We start from the raw sequence: 17,675 nt of genomic DNA, 5'->3' as shown, positions 1-17,675 counted from the left end.
TATAAGTAATAATTTTGATTTAAAAAGTAATCACTTACACTATCTACACCTTACTATCTCATTATTTTGATTGATGCAGTCATTCTTTTTACTTAAAATCCCATAGTTTTTACTTACTAGCTCATCATTTTGACTTTCACATAGAAAGTTCAAGTTCTGACTTCATATCTCATATTTTTTAGTAACTGATAATTAGATGAACTGACCCTTTAAAAAGCAACTGCATCCACCCTGTTAGCTGGGGTTCCCAACATACCCCAGGTACACTTATATCACACAGGTGGTGTATTCTATCATTACAATGTTGAAATGACTTCGTCAGTCAGCATGTCCTAATGACTTTTATCATTATTTGCTGTTTCTGTTTTAATTAGTGCTTTCTAAAAGAAAGAAACAGACACAGATTAACGTCGAAGTGTGCCGTTGACGCCCATAAAAACTGCTCTTCCTAAGGTAAGCTCCTCAAAGTCAACTGTAATTTAACTGTAACTTTCCTAAAGCAATAATCATTTTTTCCACACCAACAACATAACTGATAATAACTGAGTAAGCATTTTGCTATAATGGTCGCCTCTTACAGTAGTTTATTCTTCGGTTGTTGTCAGGACACAACACTGCAGTGAGTCATTGTTAATCATGTGCACTGAATTGTTCCCTTATTTTTCTGTTTAGTGTTTAAAATCCATACTGTGGTTGAGAAAGACACCAAAAGGTTAGTTACATATTAGTGGACTGGATGCCCTCAAATACCCTGCAGCTATTGGCTGTGTCATTGAATATTGATGCAGACGTACATGTACACTGGTAGAGAGATCTCACACCAATGAAGGGTTTAGTTTTCTGGACAATATCCGGTTGATGAAAGGCAATTTAAACACAAATGAGACTTCAGCTGTGATGGACATAAAGTACAGAGGAGCAGGCAGCGAGTGTAGCAGTGGTTTGACAAGCAGTACTCCAACATAATGTGCACAGCAATGTGCGAGTTTTAATGACCTCCTCAAATCAGCTCTCCCTCACTTGACCCCGCCCCCCCCACAAGTCATTATGTTTCCAGGAGGAAATCAATTCATGAAAATACTCCTGCTGCCCCGGGTCTGCAAAGATCATCCGCTACCATCGACCTGCTGCCCTACATTTAACTGCAGACGAGTGTGACGTGGCCGGGCAGCGGGGCCGTTCACCTGCGCAATCCCCAACACCACAGTCTTGCATCCACTCTTGTCATGACCCTTTGACCCCAGCCCTTTCTGACCGCTGTTCAATAAGCCATAATTATGACTGTTTATGTCTGCCTCGCACCGCTGCCGTGGAGATCAGAGGCGAGCCAGAGCGAGCAAAATTACTCCCCACACCCCTCCATCCCCCTCTACACTCTCCCTCCCCTCAGCCCTGACGTAAACAGGCCATCTGAAGACTGCATCATTGTGCCACAAACAACAACTGCTACAAACAAAACATCTGCATAGCCCATGGATATAAAGATTTCGATTAGGTTTGGTAATTTTGATTTAATTATGTGACAAACATGTTGCAACTTTCTTTGTGTTTCAGCAATGCTTTAGTTAACGTGTGGTATTTTAGGCACAAAAATCTATTAGTTATGGTTCAGAAAAGATCATGTTTGGGCTTAGAATACTGATTTTTGTGCCACAATCACAGTTGGAAATGCTGCCGCTGTGTTGCTAGAAAACACATGATTTTGACGGCTCTATTGCAAACAAAGCTTAGGCCTCTCTAAAACACTCAGTTTTGTGGCATAATGGCTGCAGGAAATGCAAATCCTGAAAATTTTACACCCAGATGTTAAGCTTTTCACTGGTTCTCAAGGTGATTTAGAACAGTGGTTCTCAACTGGTGGCATGTGGCTCTGAATGGGCCGCAAGTGACTTGTAAACAAGTCAAGTTTGTTAAAAAAAACACTGCAATTTGACGTTCTTGCAAAGGGCTTTTTTTTTTTAGTTGCTCTTCAGATACTATTTTATTTACCCGTTCTTGGTATTATTTTGCCTAATAACATACCTTTGCAGCTTTTTTATGTCACTGATCTTGAAGCAATAATATGTTCTCTGTTTGGCTGAAGTGCTATTTATTTACTAAATTTTAAGTAATTACACTTTATTCTTGCAATACGGTTTATTTCATTGTATTCCAAGCCCATGTGTTGTGTACATTTTGGGAAATAGAATTGAATATATGGTCATTTATCTAATGTGTGGACCTTAAACTAAGAATTAAGGACAAAATGTGGACCCACTGATTTAGAAGATAGTAAAACACAAGAAAAAAACATGATCACAACACAAAAGTATGCTCGTTTTCCCTTGTCTTTTCCCAAATGTTTGCTTTTTTTTCTGTCTGAGAAAAGAAAGTGATCCATTTGGTTAAACTGCTCACAGCTCACACATTCTGTATATGTGCGAGCTGTCAGCAGTTCAACCAAATATGTGTCGAGCTGCCTGTGAATAGGGGTCGTGAGTGGGCTTGCACGTAGCGGTTGTGAACCAGTAAGTTAGGAGACAGTCGAGCTTCACAGCACAACATCAGTTCCTGTGTGTGCCATTAAATTTCCAGATATCAGGATCGTGTTGCTGTTCCAGTCGAAAACTATGTGAACTATGTAAACAAACGGTTTCCTTTAGAAGTGGATCCGTCTGATACTAAACAGCAGCTTCAGTTGTTTATTCTGCAAACAACATTTCGCATGTCAGTGATATCTTGCAAAAACTCAAGAGGAAAACATTTTTCTTTCCTCGGTTTCCACCGGTCCATTCCCGTACAGTGTTTGAATGATGTCCATCAGCTCTTAAAATTTCCAAAGGAATAAATTAGAGATGGTGAAAGCAAAAGAAAAGACGGAGGGGGAACACATTAGCAGACAAAATGACTCCCCATGTCTGAAATCTAGGTCAGGGAGAAGTGGCTGCATCCCTTTGCCTAAGCCAACAACTTTCTCTGTGTTTCCTTCATGTTTTATTCATCGTGGCACCATAGGGCCTGTGACGTACGCAAGTCTCTCTCAGCAAAGCGAGCTGCGTAGGACTGCGACGCTGACAGCTGTCACTGCGATGAATTCTTTTGACTGTTGCTGCCTTACAGAACCTTCTTTTTCTTCTTAGTTTTATTTTGTTTGAGAGAGTACTGGAGAGAAGTGCATCATTTTGTTTTAATATCTGTATTTAGTCACGCATGAATCAGTGGAACGTATTCTTTTTTCCCCCCAGTTGACAGTTCACCACGCATGTTTCTACACCTTTCAGATGTTTCTTTTCTGCAATGATAAAGGAAGCAAATTTAGCTCTGGAAATTATTTGTGATTTTTAAACTATTCTTGATTTTAAAGCAAGCAGCTGTTTTTTTGCTGTCTGAACTGTTGCTAGATTTTATTAGCTGTTGCCATTTAATTAAATTATCATTACCCTCTTAAATTGGTGGAAATACTGTACTCTGCTGACAGGAGCTCAAACAGTAGCTGTGTTTCACTTTTAATGTGGCTTCTAAGACTAATAAATAGCTGCCTGTTCAAGGCGGGAATTTTGCGCCGTTATGCCACCTTGCTGCCAGAGTTGTTTCGCCTTTAAGCTGCCAACAGATGAAGTAGTAGTGTACAACAGAGGTCTGTGTAAGAGGGACGGGATTACAGGCAGGATTTAAAAAGCGTTTAAAAAGCAGGTAGCAACAATAAGTTGATTCAACATATGGAAAACCCTTCGAAATAAGAGGTTACATTTAAAAAAGATGGATCAAATAATGGTACTTTGTTGATGTCCTACTTCTCTTAACACTACATAGAAATATATGCATGTTAAAAAATGTATTCCTCTTAATCTGATTACTTTTTAACTTTTTTCTCTTCATCTGATGGAGTACCTTTTATTCTGATTATTCACCAATTATTCAATTGCTTTTGGTTTAATAACGTCAGAGATAATAACATAGAAAATACTCATATATGAACTTTTTCAAACTTTGTTCTTTAACTTTAAAAAAGGGGGGCTCCTTGGAGGATTTTACAACCACAGAAAAGTCCAAAACACATCTTAAATCCTTTCCCACTTGATAAGTCGAGGATGATATTTTCATCCAGGCGCTCGATCAATATCTCAAAGCTGACAAGCAGATGGTCACAGCGGATAACACACTTTAGTCTCTATATTGTATCTGCACCCGATACTCAGAGTGTTATACTGTTCTGGCAGGACACTCCTTTTCACCAGCCCATACAGCACCCCCTCCCTCGTCCTTCATCATCACCTCAGACCTGGGTGACACTCAGAGATAAGGGTGTTAGGCTCTCCAGCTGTAATACCCGGTGCTCCGTCACTGTGGCATCGCATGAAGCGAGAGAGAGAAAGAGAGAGATGGGGGGGGGGGTCTGTTTGAAAATGTTTCCATTTGACATTTCACCATTCAGCACACACTTCAAAAAGTTGGCAGTGGAGATGGAGCGTGGATGGTGCTTCTTCTCGACACAGAGCTGGAAATACACAACACACACACGGGTTGTGCCATGGCATCTACCCAATTCACTCACATTTACATGGAGTTAAAATTAGAACAGAGTTCATGTGTTCCCACAAGTCTAAAGCTTTCGTTTATTTACTGATTTATCTCGTTTACTAAACTGAAATGAGGATATATATTTTTCAACAGAATCCCAGTGAATAGAAAACCTTAACTTTTACTCTTAGATTGATCCACAGCATCTAAATACATTTCTTTTGCCTGTTCAAATATCCACCTGGGAGCCAATCCACTGAATTAATGTTTGATGAGATGTTAATTTAATACTGTGTTCTGCAAAAAAAGTGGTGCCTCACAGTGTGTGAATTCCCACTCTCCCAGTCCTTCCCTTTCCTCCAGTGCTAAACAGATCCAAATATGGATTTTCCTTTTTTTTCCATGCTCTATTCAAATTACCACCTTAAATCTCAGCGACTGTAGTGTCTCGAGAGCATGAAAACACTGAGTATGGAGGTTACATGTTTACATGAGTGATAATCACGAGTAAAATGCTTCATGTAAACACAAACGATGAAAAACTGAACTATAATTTCTGGTTCTGTGAACTGCTGTTGTCGTCTTGCAAAATACTGTTGTGTTTTTGGGAGTTGCTGTTGCGTTTTCCAAGTTGCTGTTGGGTTTTGTGAATTGCTGTTGCATTTTACAAATTGCGGTCGTAGTGATTTTGCAAACTGCTGTTGAGTTTTGCAAATTTGTGTTTTCCTGAGGTGTTGTGAATTTGCAAGTTGCTGTTGCGTTTTGAAAATTGCTGTGTTTTTCCGAGAGGCTGTTTTGTTTTTGTGAATTTCTGTTGTTTTGCGAAGTGCTGTTGTGTTTTAGTGAATTGCTATTGCGTTTTCCAAGTTGCTGTTGTGTTTTAGTGAATTGCTGTTGCATTTCACAAATTGCGGTCATAGTGATTTTGCAAACTGCTGTTGAATTTTGCAAATTTGTGTTTTGCATATGCTGTTGTGTTTTGTGAATTGTTGCTGTGTTTTTACACAGTGCTGGACCCAGTTTGCTGGTTGCAAACTGCTCTTCTGTTTTGTGAATTGCTGTTATTTAGTTGAAGCTCTGTTCTGCATTTCAGGACTGTACAAACAGCTACACAGTTGCAACTACGATGACATCGTTAAATATTCAGAGATGACGCCTCACTGACTTGCTACTGCTTTCACTCTGAATGTATCATCTTGTCGCACACCCACAGGTTCTGCTTTTCCGGTTTTTGGTGAAGAAAAAAACTGTTTTGGTCAGTGGTGATGGGAGATGCCTGCCAGGCAGTGCTGGTGATAAATGCAAAAAAACCCAACCTTTTTAAATGACTATTGCAGAGAAAATAAATAAATAATTCACACTTATAGAGACACCAAGTCAAGGAAAAAAATACACTTTAGCACAAATATAATACATTTCTTCCAAACAAAAAACTTGACAAAAGCCTCAGAAAACAGATAGAGAGGAAACTGGAGAGCAAAAAAGGAAAACCAAATCCTATAAAGAATGAAGACAAAGAAAATGAAAAAAAAGGAAGACAAAATCGATCCGAAACATAAAAAGGATGCAGCCTACAAAAATTCTAACCACATCCTAATCCCCCAAATCAGTAGCAAATTGCCATGAAAGATCTTCCCATTTGTCAAATAAATAAATAAATAAAAATCCATCAAAAGTAGGCTTCAAATTCACACGAACTCTTGTATTTTTTCTTAGATAGTTTTTTGTTGTCGGAAAAAATAGGCCCAGTTATGAGATAAATGGCACAAATGGCTGGACAAAACCCTTTGTACTATCAACTGAGTCACACGTTGTATATAAAAAAGATAATTTGGTGAGAAATTATCAGCATATTGTTGCACATTTACTTTCTCAAATCATTAGCAGCTTACAGGGATGAACTGTATTGTATCCTTCACTTGGGACGTTTGGTTCCATGATGCAATATTACATAATCTGTTTTGCTTTTAGTGACATCTCGCCTTTAAATGATCATTACACGAAGAACTGCTGTCAGCATCCTGCTCCCATGAGTTAAACCACTCGCCTTCACTAAATTGCTAAAGTGAAAAAAGGAAACATATCTGACCAACATAAGAGTAGCTCGGCAGCTCTGATGCGAAGTGAAAATGGGGGTTTACTATTGAGGCTGAAACTGGGAGGGGGTGTCGTTACCATGGGCGACAGCCGAGGTGACCCAGATGGCACAAAAGCAGCTGCCTGTTGGTCCGCTGTGCTTTGACAGCTACACATAGTAGAAAAAAGCCACTTACACTGCATTACCCAGAAGTCTCTTGTCAAACCATGGTCACACCCTGATTGAACAGATACCGTATTGTTGCAGGGCGGATGGACATAATCCTGCAATTAAACCGTGCATGACAAATATAAAAGCATCCATGTTTACCTTCCATCAAGCACAGCCTCTTCAAATATTAGCTGCATGTTTGCTTGAAGCCAATAAGGAAAAGTCAAACAGTTTCAACAGATCCGCGTGGCCGCACAGGGGAGGGCGCACAGTGTCAAAACACAGACACGACTACTGCTGCGTTGTTTGGATAATGAAAGATGACATATTTGATGTGGGTTTGATTCACCTACAGGTCCTGTTTGTGCTGCAGCAGAATAAAATTATAGTTTTACAAAGCAGTATTAATGTCACAATAACCACCTTTAACTCTATGAATGCAATTAATCCTGTGAAACACCAGCAAATTGGGGTGATGTCTTTCAAAAACATGGGGAAAAAAGGCCATTAGCAGCTTGGCATGAAATGTCCAGCAGATTTGAAACAAAGAAACAAACAAAACAAAAAAATCTATAAAAAGTGACCAAAAAAGAAAAAGGAAAAAAAAAACAACTGAAAATAAGTTTTTAAAAGAGAGGGAGAGAGAGGGGATCATTAGAAAATTGCCACAAAACTAGAGAAAAATATCAAGAAATATATATTTGTGATTATATATTTAAAATTAGGCTACAGAAAAAAATCTAGTTCCATGCTAGCTAGCAGCACTGCAGTTAAGTGATTTCCCATAGCTTGTCTGACTGATAAACTTTTGGTTGTTGAGAAATATTTACAGCACATTACACCTAAAACTTTTTAATTTTTGTTTGAGTATAGACTGAACAATTCAGATAAACTTGTAATAGATGTGTCGGGAGGCGTATTCGAGGGCAGAGTGTAGCTGTGTCCCTTCGCTTCCAGGTTTATGCTAAAATAAGCAGCGTTTCCCAAAATGTCAAATGATTTCTTCACTTTTCGGTCGATTTGATGGTGCGTAACGTTTGCCTTAAACCCCACTGGTAAATGTATAAGCCTTATAGCCTCATTTAAACATGTGAATGTAATATAACTGATGCAAAGTAGTGTAGATATTCTGAGATTTTACGGGCATATTATTGATGCTGTAAGATTTTTTTACTGTACATGTAAATCCGACTCATGTTGAAGTACGTAGGCTGTACTTTATCTTTGTTCTGTGCAGAGCACTCACCCTGAAAGATATGGGCCTAAAATATTTAGTGCTGCTGTCTTTGAGAGTGTTATGTGTCATAATCATGTAAATGTGAGAAACATGGCCATGTAATGATATTAAACATGAGTGCACAATGTGATCATGGTGGCAGTGGCAAGACCAAAAAATTAAAGTGCCAAAACACACAAATAACAGATCTGAAGGACTTCCTGTTTTGGCTTAACTATGATTGATCGCCCAGTTTCATCACTGAAGAGATTGTCTAAATCTTTAACATGATACCAAACACAAAAGCCACACAGAGCAGACACGTTCATTATTTAAACCAGCCTGCGCGTCCGCAATCAAAAAACGGCATCCGCTTTAAAATGGCCTTTCTCAATCTAATCGTGCTTTGACAGGAATGTTTGTTAGCCTCTTCTTGGCTTTTAAAGACTCCCTCCGCCTCCCCAGAGAGGGTAAGAGTGGGCGACGGCGGCTGAAAATAGCACTTGTCGAGAAAGGATGAATCAACGCTGCACCTTATGCTTAATTAAAGATTAACGAGAAATTGCTGGTATGGAGGTTTCTCAAAGCCTCACTTTACTTCTCTGATTAGGGTTACGTAACACTTGTTAATACTGCATGGACTACACTAAAAAAGTAATGACATCTGCCAGTGTGGCAGAATCAATCTTGCAATGACAGGCCGCAAAATTTTGGAGCTGGTGGGCTGCCAGTGCATTGATTAATTGGCTGCTCACAGCTGCTAAATCACTTAAATCATACTAATTTGTGCAAAATGTATCTGAATTAATGATGAGCCCCCATGAAAAGGTTCAAGCAGCGGACCGCAATTTCTCTTCTCTCTGTTTTAAGCAGTGACAAATGGTTTTTCGGGAATGATACAAAATGCTAAAGCCATGCTACTGCACAGACTGTCCACAGGAACTCAATGGTTTACACGTTTTAAAGAAAACATACATCATACTGTGTATATTTTCACTCCATTTCCATTCTCCAGAAAGTAAGGGCATCGGGAAGTTTAATTTCACTCACTGAGAAACCTTTGTCTCTTTTACAAACTTCTCAAAGTGATTCATTTAGTCTCAACACATAGTGCTGCAAAAACTTTCCCCAAATAAAATAGTCCAAAAAGCAAAGTCATTATTTAAATCAGGATAAATGAACAAGACTAAAACTCTGTCCAAGTATTCAATGCCAAACTCACTGTTGTTGATATCTGCTGTTTCCAAAACATTTCTCCGTGAAACTTCACCCCAAAGTATTGACGTTAGATAACCAGCTCAGATTAACTGTGCCTTGCTTTCTGACCGCTTTGTCTTTTGGGAGCCGCCTTCTTCTTTTCACAGCAAAATTGACTGTAAGACTGGAATCAGTGTTTTCTGTCACATTTGTTCATGCAGTAACATTCCACTTACAAAACAAATATCTAAACAAGCAAAATAACAACCAAAACATATGATGAAAAAAAACAACCAAAACAAAAAACTACAAAACAGACAAAGATCAACAAGCAACAACCAAAAGATGACAACACACAAAACAGACAACCAAAACACATGACAACAAAAAAAAATCCCAATCGAAACAAACAATTATCTAAAAAACCTAAATACTTTGCAGTAAACATAACAAACAACCAAACTCCAGCACCAACCCAAACAAAAGCAAACGATCAATAATAGACATAACAGCAACCAAAAAACAGCAAACAAAACAAACACCCCAAAAGCTAACAACTAAAATAAGCAACTGAAAAACAGACAATCGCAAAGCAACAACCGAAAAATGACAACAAACAAAAACAACTAAAACAGCCAAAAAAAGCAACCAACAATGGACATAACAACAACCAAAACAAACAACAATAAACAAAAAAACCCTCCCCTAAAAACACCAGCAACAACCAAAACAAACAACTATAAAATGAACCGTAACCTGCATAAAAATAACACGTGACGACAAACAAAATGACCAAAAAACAACGTACAACAACAAACAAAGCAACAACCAAAACATAACAATGACGAAAAACAATATCACAAACACACTCATCCCTTCATATCATTCATTCAGTGTATTTCATGGCTTTTTACAAAAGGTCAAGGTGCTTTACAGTAGGGAGCGCCACAGAGTGCAGTCAGGCAGTGACTGGTTTCTCCTCATTTGCTTTGCTGATGTAGAAAATCGGGAAGAACTTTAATGGTTCTGAAATATTTATCAAATTTGACCGACTTTAGTAAGAAGCTGTATCATCATCTCTTCACCCAGAATGGACAGCACCTTCAGTTTGACTAAAACACACATTTGTTTAAGGACACAGCCAGTGGGAGTAGTTGTACAGCAAAGAAAGACTACACACACACACACACACACACACACAAAAACGTACACACATGCACTTGGGAACTGTCTGGTACAAATACACTCTTGTACTTCTGGCAGCTGAGCCGTGAAGCTCGCCCACCGGTGCCCAGACTGTAGTTTTTTGGAGACGGGAAGCACACTTCCTCTGCACAATGCATGCTAGTGACTTCTGCAGTCCTATTACACCTAACATACCCAAACTCCAACTGTGCAGCCTGTAAATCCTTATAAATATCCAATGACGGTGTGTGTTTGCTGTGTCAGAAAGGTTGCTGTCCTGACCCAGAGTGTGTGGTGACTACTTTACTGCTTGGCCCTCCCTTACTCATGCGACTTATTTAGCATGAGTCACTACACTGCAGTCCACACCTTTAAGGCCATCCGATCCTGGAAAATGCCTTGAAGGATGGTCGAAGCAGATGTTTTTGGATGCAGCCTGTTCTGGGGGAGTCTTGTCCTGAAGGCAGATGGGTCGCAGTGAAGGTTAGACGAGGATGAGTAAGAGCCGAGGTACTGTGAGATGCAGAGCCAGGACACACTGCTACCACAGGGGATTCAGCTTTGGATCAGTGTGTGTGTGTGTGTGTGTGTGTGTGTGTGTGTGTGTGTGTGTGTGTGTGAGAGCACGGAGAGAGAAGAAAACAGGCCGAGCTAGAGAGGAGTGAGTCAATGCTTAGACTGTGTGTGTTTATTATGGCAAAGGGCTAGGGCACAGGGAGACAGCTGGTGAAACGATAGATCTCATAATGTATTCACTGTCAGTAGAGGAAATGTCAAAACGCAGCTCCACACTGCCGTAATTGTTGACTTACACACACTGTAAAATATCAAGCTAATTTTTGGATAATAATGAAATCACACTTTAACCCTTAAATCTGGAACAACATCACTTCTTGTGCTGCGTTCAGACACCTTTACGATTATTTAAACCTCTGTAATCTAAGCAAATTTGGATTGCTTTCTGTTGAAAACATGGGAATAATGGCGATATGAACTGTTCTGCAAATTGCAACCAATTAGTATTATTGGAAAATTGTTTTTAATGAAGCTAGGGAAAAATAATAATTATTAGAATTATAATTTTTTATATATAAATTTATATATATACATATATATGTACATATATGTATTTTAAATTACTTTACATAATAATAATAATAATAATAATTCTATTATTAGTAGTATTATTATAGCACTTTTTGAAAAATGTCATTTCTATGTTTTGATTTTTTTATTATAATGGATCAATATACCAAGTGGATATACTAAAATGTGTAAACGTAACGCAAAAGTCACAACTTGGCAACCCGAGTATCATTGAAATTTCCCAATTTCCCGTTCACAATTACGACTTTGGAGAGCCATTCACGTGCTTGTAACTCACAAATACGGTAAATCTGATATTTCCGAGGCGCACCTGAAGGCAGCATGATCCCCATAGACCCCCATGTTAAAACCCTAAATTTCACATTTAACATTAAAAGGCCTTTAGAATTAGCACTAATATGATTTATGTGATGAATGAGTTTAACAAAGCATAGACTTGTTAAAGCCTCCCAAAACTCACTACCTGTGGTGAAATTCACCTGAAAAAACGTGGCACGGTTCTCAGTTTCTCTCGGGACATGACTTGATTTTCCTCCAACAGCAGCAATGAATAACAATGAACATTTATCCATTTAGTAAAAATGCACACCATGGAATCCATCTGTGTCACTCTGTAATGGTATAATGGTGTAATTGCAGAGGGTCATTAATGTGTGGGCTTTTGTTATGGATGACAGTGATGGGCTCATTATTGGACAGAGTGATGGATAATTTACAAAGCTGTACTGTACGCTACATAGTGCTCTCTGTACCCAACGCAGGGCGCCATAACTCTACTGGAGCAGCCGGTGTGTCTGCTGCTCACTTTAGTGTCTTTGAGCCGATTTTCTTGATAAAACACTTTATGTAACATCTTAAAATAATCACATTTAATTCAACGTAATCGTTTTTTTTAACAGTTACGCCTGCTTTTCTGCGAGTGGAAATTCTTCAGATTGGTAACATAATTAACATACAAGCATAACAGAAGTATTAAAGGTAATAATCATAATAAGGCTGACAAAAAAAAATTACAAGCCTTTACTGGAACTTATTAAATTCTTCATATCCATCAGTGTTTAATTTTTGCTTCACGCTAGTAATTTGTCAGAATGAAAGTCTAAAATTAGCTGAATTGCTTAAACCTAACCATCCGTGCCAGCATTTGCGTAAGTTGAAGTTCTGGCGTCTGTTGCCATGTGCTTGTTTTGTCAATATTTAACCACTTGCAGCGTAATCCCACCATGTGCATTTCTTGACATCACGGTTAAGCAAAGCAAATGCAGAAGGACACCTAAAATAGAAAAAATACATGCAGAAGTCCACTACAAAGTTGCAACATGTGACAGCTTAGGATGAGAACATGTTTGGTCATCCTGAATAATCTCCATAACAACTGATGATGAAGACCCTCAGATCGGGTTGGGAAAAAAAAAAGATAGTAAGTGTATGTTGAATTAACAATTTTGTCAAACTTAAATGATATTCGTGACAATATATCAACTTCAATAGTAGCCCATTGTTTTATTTTGGTAATGTCCTGCAGCAGTGTTAACATTAAGTGACAGCTCTGACATGCAGTGGCACATTAATCTTAGAGAGCAGTCGTGATCTCTGCACATCATTTCTAAAGGCCCGTCCATCTCACCCTCCCTGTAAAAGTAATGCTTTCTTCATCAGTGTGCCTGCACGTTTTAGGAGGCTCTTTTGATAGTTTGCTGCAGGAGCTGTAATGCTCCATCACGTGCCTGCTGGCCTGCTCCGTCTGCCCACTGGAGCCTCGGCTGGCTTCAAAGCGCTCCTGTCGCCTAATGATAATGAATGCAGTGTGTCTGCTCGATGTGCTTAGTGGCTCACTGTCAATCTGTTCCACTCAGACTCAGGTTACAGTCTGCTCTTGCACTGCTCTCTCCGCTGTCGCTGCCAAGAAAGACAGTTTTCCTGCTCCGTTTGCCCGCTGGACGCTCTGACTGTGTGGTCATGAACCCTCTCGAATAACAATGTGTTTGTGACCCCGAATCAAAGGAATGCGCTTTATATCCAAACCAAATAGTCAACAGTTTGATACAATGCTCCACTATTCTTCCTCATATCTGTTGCAAAGGCATCCAGGAAGCCTGTTTAATATATTTCAAAGCCTCATAAAGAAAGTCTTTGACTGCACGAAAGGATTGATGAAGAAATCAATAAATAGGCAGGACACAGCCTGCTGGGTCATTAATAAAACACTAAAGGAGTCCTTTCAAATGTGGCTTTATGTGATCTGTCCTCATTGGGTCAAAGCAATCTATTTCTGCTTCTTCCTCACCCCTGCTATCTCTGCATCCACTCCTTTAGGTCTGCAGATAAAAGAGGGCTCATTGTGAACAAAGCTTTGACAGAGCTTTGGACACCTGCGGTGGACCAAACCATTCTCAGGTTTGATAAAACCAGGGGCTATCTGAGGGCGGAAGAGACCATTCGGTCATAGGAGAAATGAATGTGGGCCATGAGAAATGTGTCATGATGCACATGTTATGACCAGCTTTCCAAATTACTCCTCCAGTTGCTCACCTACCGTAAAAACAATATAATCTCCATGTTCTTCTTTTGATATGGAATTTTAAAAAAGCAGCAGATAATAGAGGCCTCATAATCCCCTTAGATGCCCATAACAACCCCCATGTAAATGATATTTACATCCACGTCGAGAGCATGTGCTGCCAGAGATGGTGCGATAGCTTCTCAGACTGAGGGTGTTGCTATGGGAACATGACTCATCACAGGCGCTTCCTGTTTTACCTGTGGCAGCTGCACAGTACTCATGAAAGCTATTCCCCCGCTCCTTTTGTTTGCCAACCAGCAGTGCTGAGCCTCAATTTTCAATAACATATCATATCAGATGTCTGGGAAAACACAATGACACACAGGTGCTAAAAAAGGCTATTGTAGCCAGTTGCTTCTCTTTTTTTTTTTTATTCACTTGAGACACTGTATATTTATGAGTATTTTTTATAGAGTTTGAGCCGAAACAGAGCGATGCTGTGATTGAGAGACATGAGACCCTGATTGTGTGAGGAACAACGTGCATGTGATTGCTGTATGTTTTTGTTTTTTTTGCATGATTTTTTGATCACTTTGAAAATCATTTGAGAAGTCTGTTACTATAATGTGTTAGCTGAGTTACAAACAAATCCAGGGAAGTATCCTGAAGGCAAACAAGTTGCCATTACTGCGATGGCGTCTCCCCTCAATACACAGGTTTAACTGCAAACTTTCCTCAGAAATGTAATTTTTTTGAACTTCTGCCTTTACTTTTTGTGTAACGTTACTTTTACTTACGTCAGGAAGAACCTGTGCAGTTCTCAGCTGCTCCAAAGGCAGTGACAAACTTCTCGAAACTTGAAATTAGCACAAGTATGCAGGGTTTTTAAACATGGAAAAAACGGACTAAAGATAGGCGATAGCCTCCTTTTCCACTGCCAGTAGAGCACCGTGCACAGGGCTCTGCAGCAGAGGAGTATGCCTTTATGTGTGTGTAGGAGGTTTATTTCGGTCTTCACAGCCGGAAAACAGGTTGGTAAAAAGTAGAAATCAGCATGGAAGCCAGTGAAAATGTTACTTTTTAAAATATCATAGATGTTTGAGCACTACTTGGATGGAAATGATCATCTATCATTTCATCTTGCTGGTAAAGGGGCTGAAATTTAGTGTGTACACCCAGATTTCGCTTCTACAACACTGCCGATCATCCCAATAATAATAATAATATAATGTTGTCTGATACTTACTTTAAAGTCTGAAAGCAGTTTGCAGTCTATAAAGGTGTTACACAAGTTAAATATTTAATGGGACTGAATGAATCCTGAATCCAACATAAATCCTCTTAAATATGAGATCAGCAAGTTTTAATGTCAGATTTTTATTTGCAAATCTATTCTAATTGTGCAACATATAAAGCCTGCACACACACACACGCACGCACGCACGCACGCACGCACGCACGCACACACACACACACACACACACACACACACTGTGAGTGTGTGGCAGATGTTTGAGCCCAGTTTTATGTCTGTGCAGTGCTTCAGGTATGTTGTCATACACTGAGGAGTGTGGAGGAGGCCCATCTGTCGCACCACTACTAACCCTGTAAACAAAATCCTCAGCTGTCATTCACAACAGGCCCACGTCTTTTTTTTTTTTTTTTTTTTATCCTCACTCCTCACTGGTTTCATCCCAGCAGCCTGGGAAAATATATCAGAAATGAAAACCTAAACGCTCAGGCAGTGCTCAGGGAATAGTTTTGGGAATATGTCCTTCAGTGCGATGTGTAAGGTGGGAGTTGTGGTATGTTACTTCAGGTGGGCTTTTTCTAAGATGGATTGGTCACAGCTGAAGACTGTTTTCACAAACCTTAAGATCAAATATTGATCTAGACATGATGGATCATTGGAGTATGACTCTGAGCATGGCACGTTTTAAAGGTTAAAGACTTCTGACCTTGTTTCTAACCCTATTCGTATCTCCATCCTCATAGTGACTCAATATGAGCTGACCTAGGTCAGCATCAACACAGCCTCAAATAATTGGGTCCACAAAAATTACATTCATATGAGAATCTAGACAGACATAATGGTGTCCTTAATAGCATGAGTAAAATCTATTTTTAAGAGTAAACATCTGCGCAATATTTAAAGCTGCTGATGTACAGCTTTCTTTGGAGCGAAGGAACAACGTTTAACTTTTGTGCTGTAACAACATTCACTGTGACTATAAAGAGATCAGGTGTTCACAAACCTGCACACTGACTATGTTATTTATATTCACACCTGGAGGCAGCTGAGCAGAGAGACAAGCTGACAAAGTGTGTGCTGAATTAAGACCGCACTGGTAGTTTTGCATGTTTTATTTCATTTTCCAAAGTATTACTAATAGATTATTAAATTAATATCCTAACTTCTTGGCAGCTAGTGGTTAATTAACTTCAATATGACAGGAAAATCACCGTGGAGAGAACTCAAACTTGCTTTAAATAGATAATCCAGGACATTTAGTCATATTTAGTAACCTTTTATTATTTGAGCTAAGTTATGCCATAAAGACTGCAACAATGAAGACTTAAGGTATGACACTGGTATTTTTTTAGGCCAGTTTGAACTGGACTGTTGACATACTTGCCCGTGTGCTGCCCGTGTTAACGGAGTCTTCCACTAGAGGGCACACCAGAGAACCTTTTGATTTGCAAGTATTTACATACCAGTTTGAGGGACGGAGTTTTTTGGAAATTTTTGAAATTTTAATACCAAGATCATCGGAGAAAAAGCAACAGCAACACAATAGTAAACAGTAAATTAAGTACATTGTGACAACTGCTACTACTATGTTTTTTCTTGTTCTGCCATTGCACTACACTACACTGCCCCTACTGTTTATGTGCGTATTGCATCTTGTGGTTGCATAGTGTAACTTTTTAAGGCTAAGGCTTCAAAAGCTTAAAAGGATGCAGGATATGCTTATGCATATTCAAACTCGTACTTAAACGCATTTTAGTCTCACGTTTCATTGTTCAAAGGGTATCAGTGGGTTAGACCTTTTGTCAATACTTTATGATGTCTGTGGCATCCAGCAGCAAGCCCAAAACATATCACAAATATAGTTTCATTTTTCTGTTTCATAAAGTCCACTTTTGCTTTTCTCATCAGTTTTTTGGAAATGCTATGAATTACAATTTGTCCGCTATCTGTGATCTCATTCTGTTGGTTGCTGCCCAAAGTTTGTGACCATATAAGGACATAGATGTATCAGTAAATCGAAAGTTTTGCCTTCCGGCTCAGCTCCCTCTTCACCACGACAGTTACGCCAAACTGCCTGTCGATCTCACGCTCAATTTTTACCCTCACTCTTGAAGAAGACTCAGAGATACTTGAACTCCTTTGCTTGGGGCTGTAACTCTCTCCCCACCCAGAGGAGGCAATCATCGAGAATCACGGCCTTAGACTTGGAGGTGCTGACTCTCATCCCAAAACGCTTCACACACAACCACCCCAGCGCACGCTGGAGGTCACGGTTTGATTAAACCAACAGAACCACATCATGTGCAAAAAGTGAAGATGCAGTTCTGAGGTCCTGCAATTCCCCTTCGGCTGCACCTTGAGATCCCATTCATGAATATCAAAAACAGAATCTTTGGGGACAACCCTGGCAAAATTCAATGTCAACATCACCCAAAAACAACATCATTTATAAATAAAGAGAGAAGTC

General features: G+C 39.4%; 1 protein-coding gene across 2 annotated transcripts in view; it reads left to right on the top strand.

Moving 5' to 3' along the window:
- The window catches only part of trmt44 (tRNA methyltransferase 44 homolog), a 38,533-nt gene that overhangs the window by 16,480 nt on the left and 4,378 nt on the right, over positions 1 to 17,675 (top strand). The window lies entirely within an intron of this gene.

This window comes from Plectropomus leopardus, chromosome 23 (assembly GCF_008729295.1).
Source record: "Plectropomus leopardus isolate mb chromosome 23, YSFRI_Pleo_2.0, whole genome shotgun sequence".
In the NCBI taxonomy this organism is placed as follows: domain Eukaryota; kingdom Metazoa; phylum Chordata; class Actinopteri; order Perciformes; family Serranidae; genus Plectropomus; species Plectropomus leopardus.
This window is presented reverse-complemented; position numbering and strand designations above follow the sequence as displayed.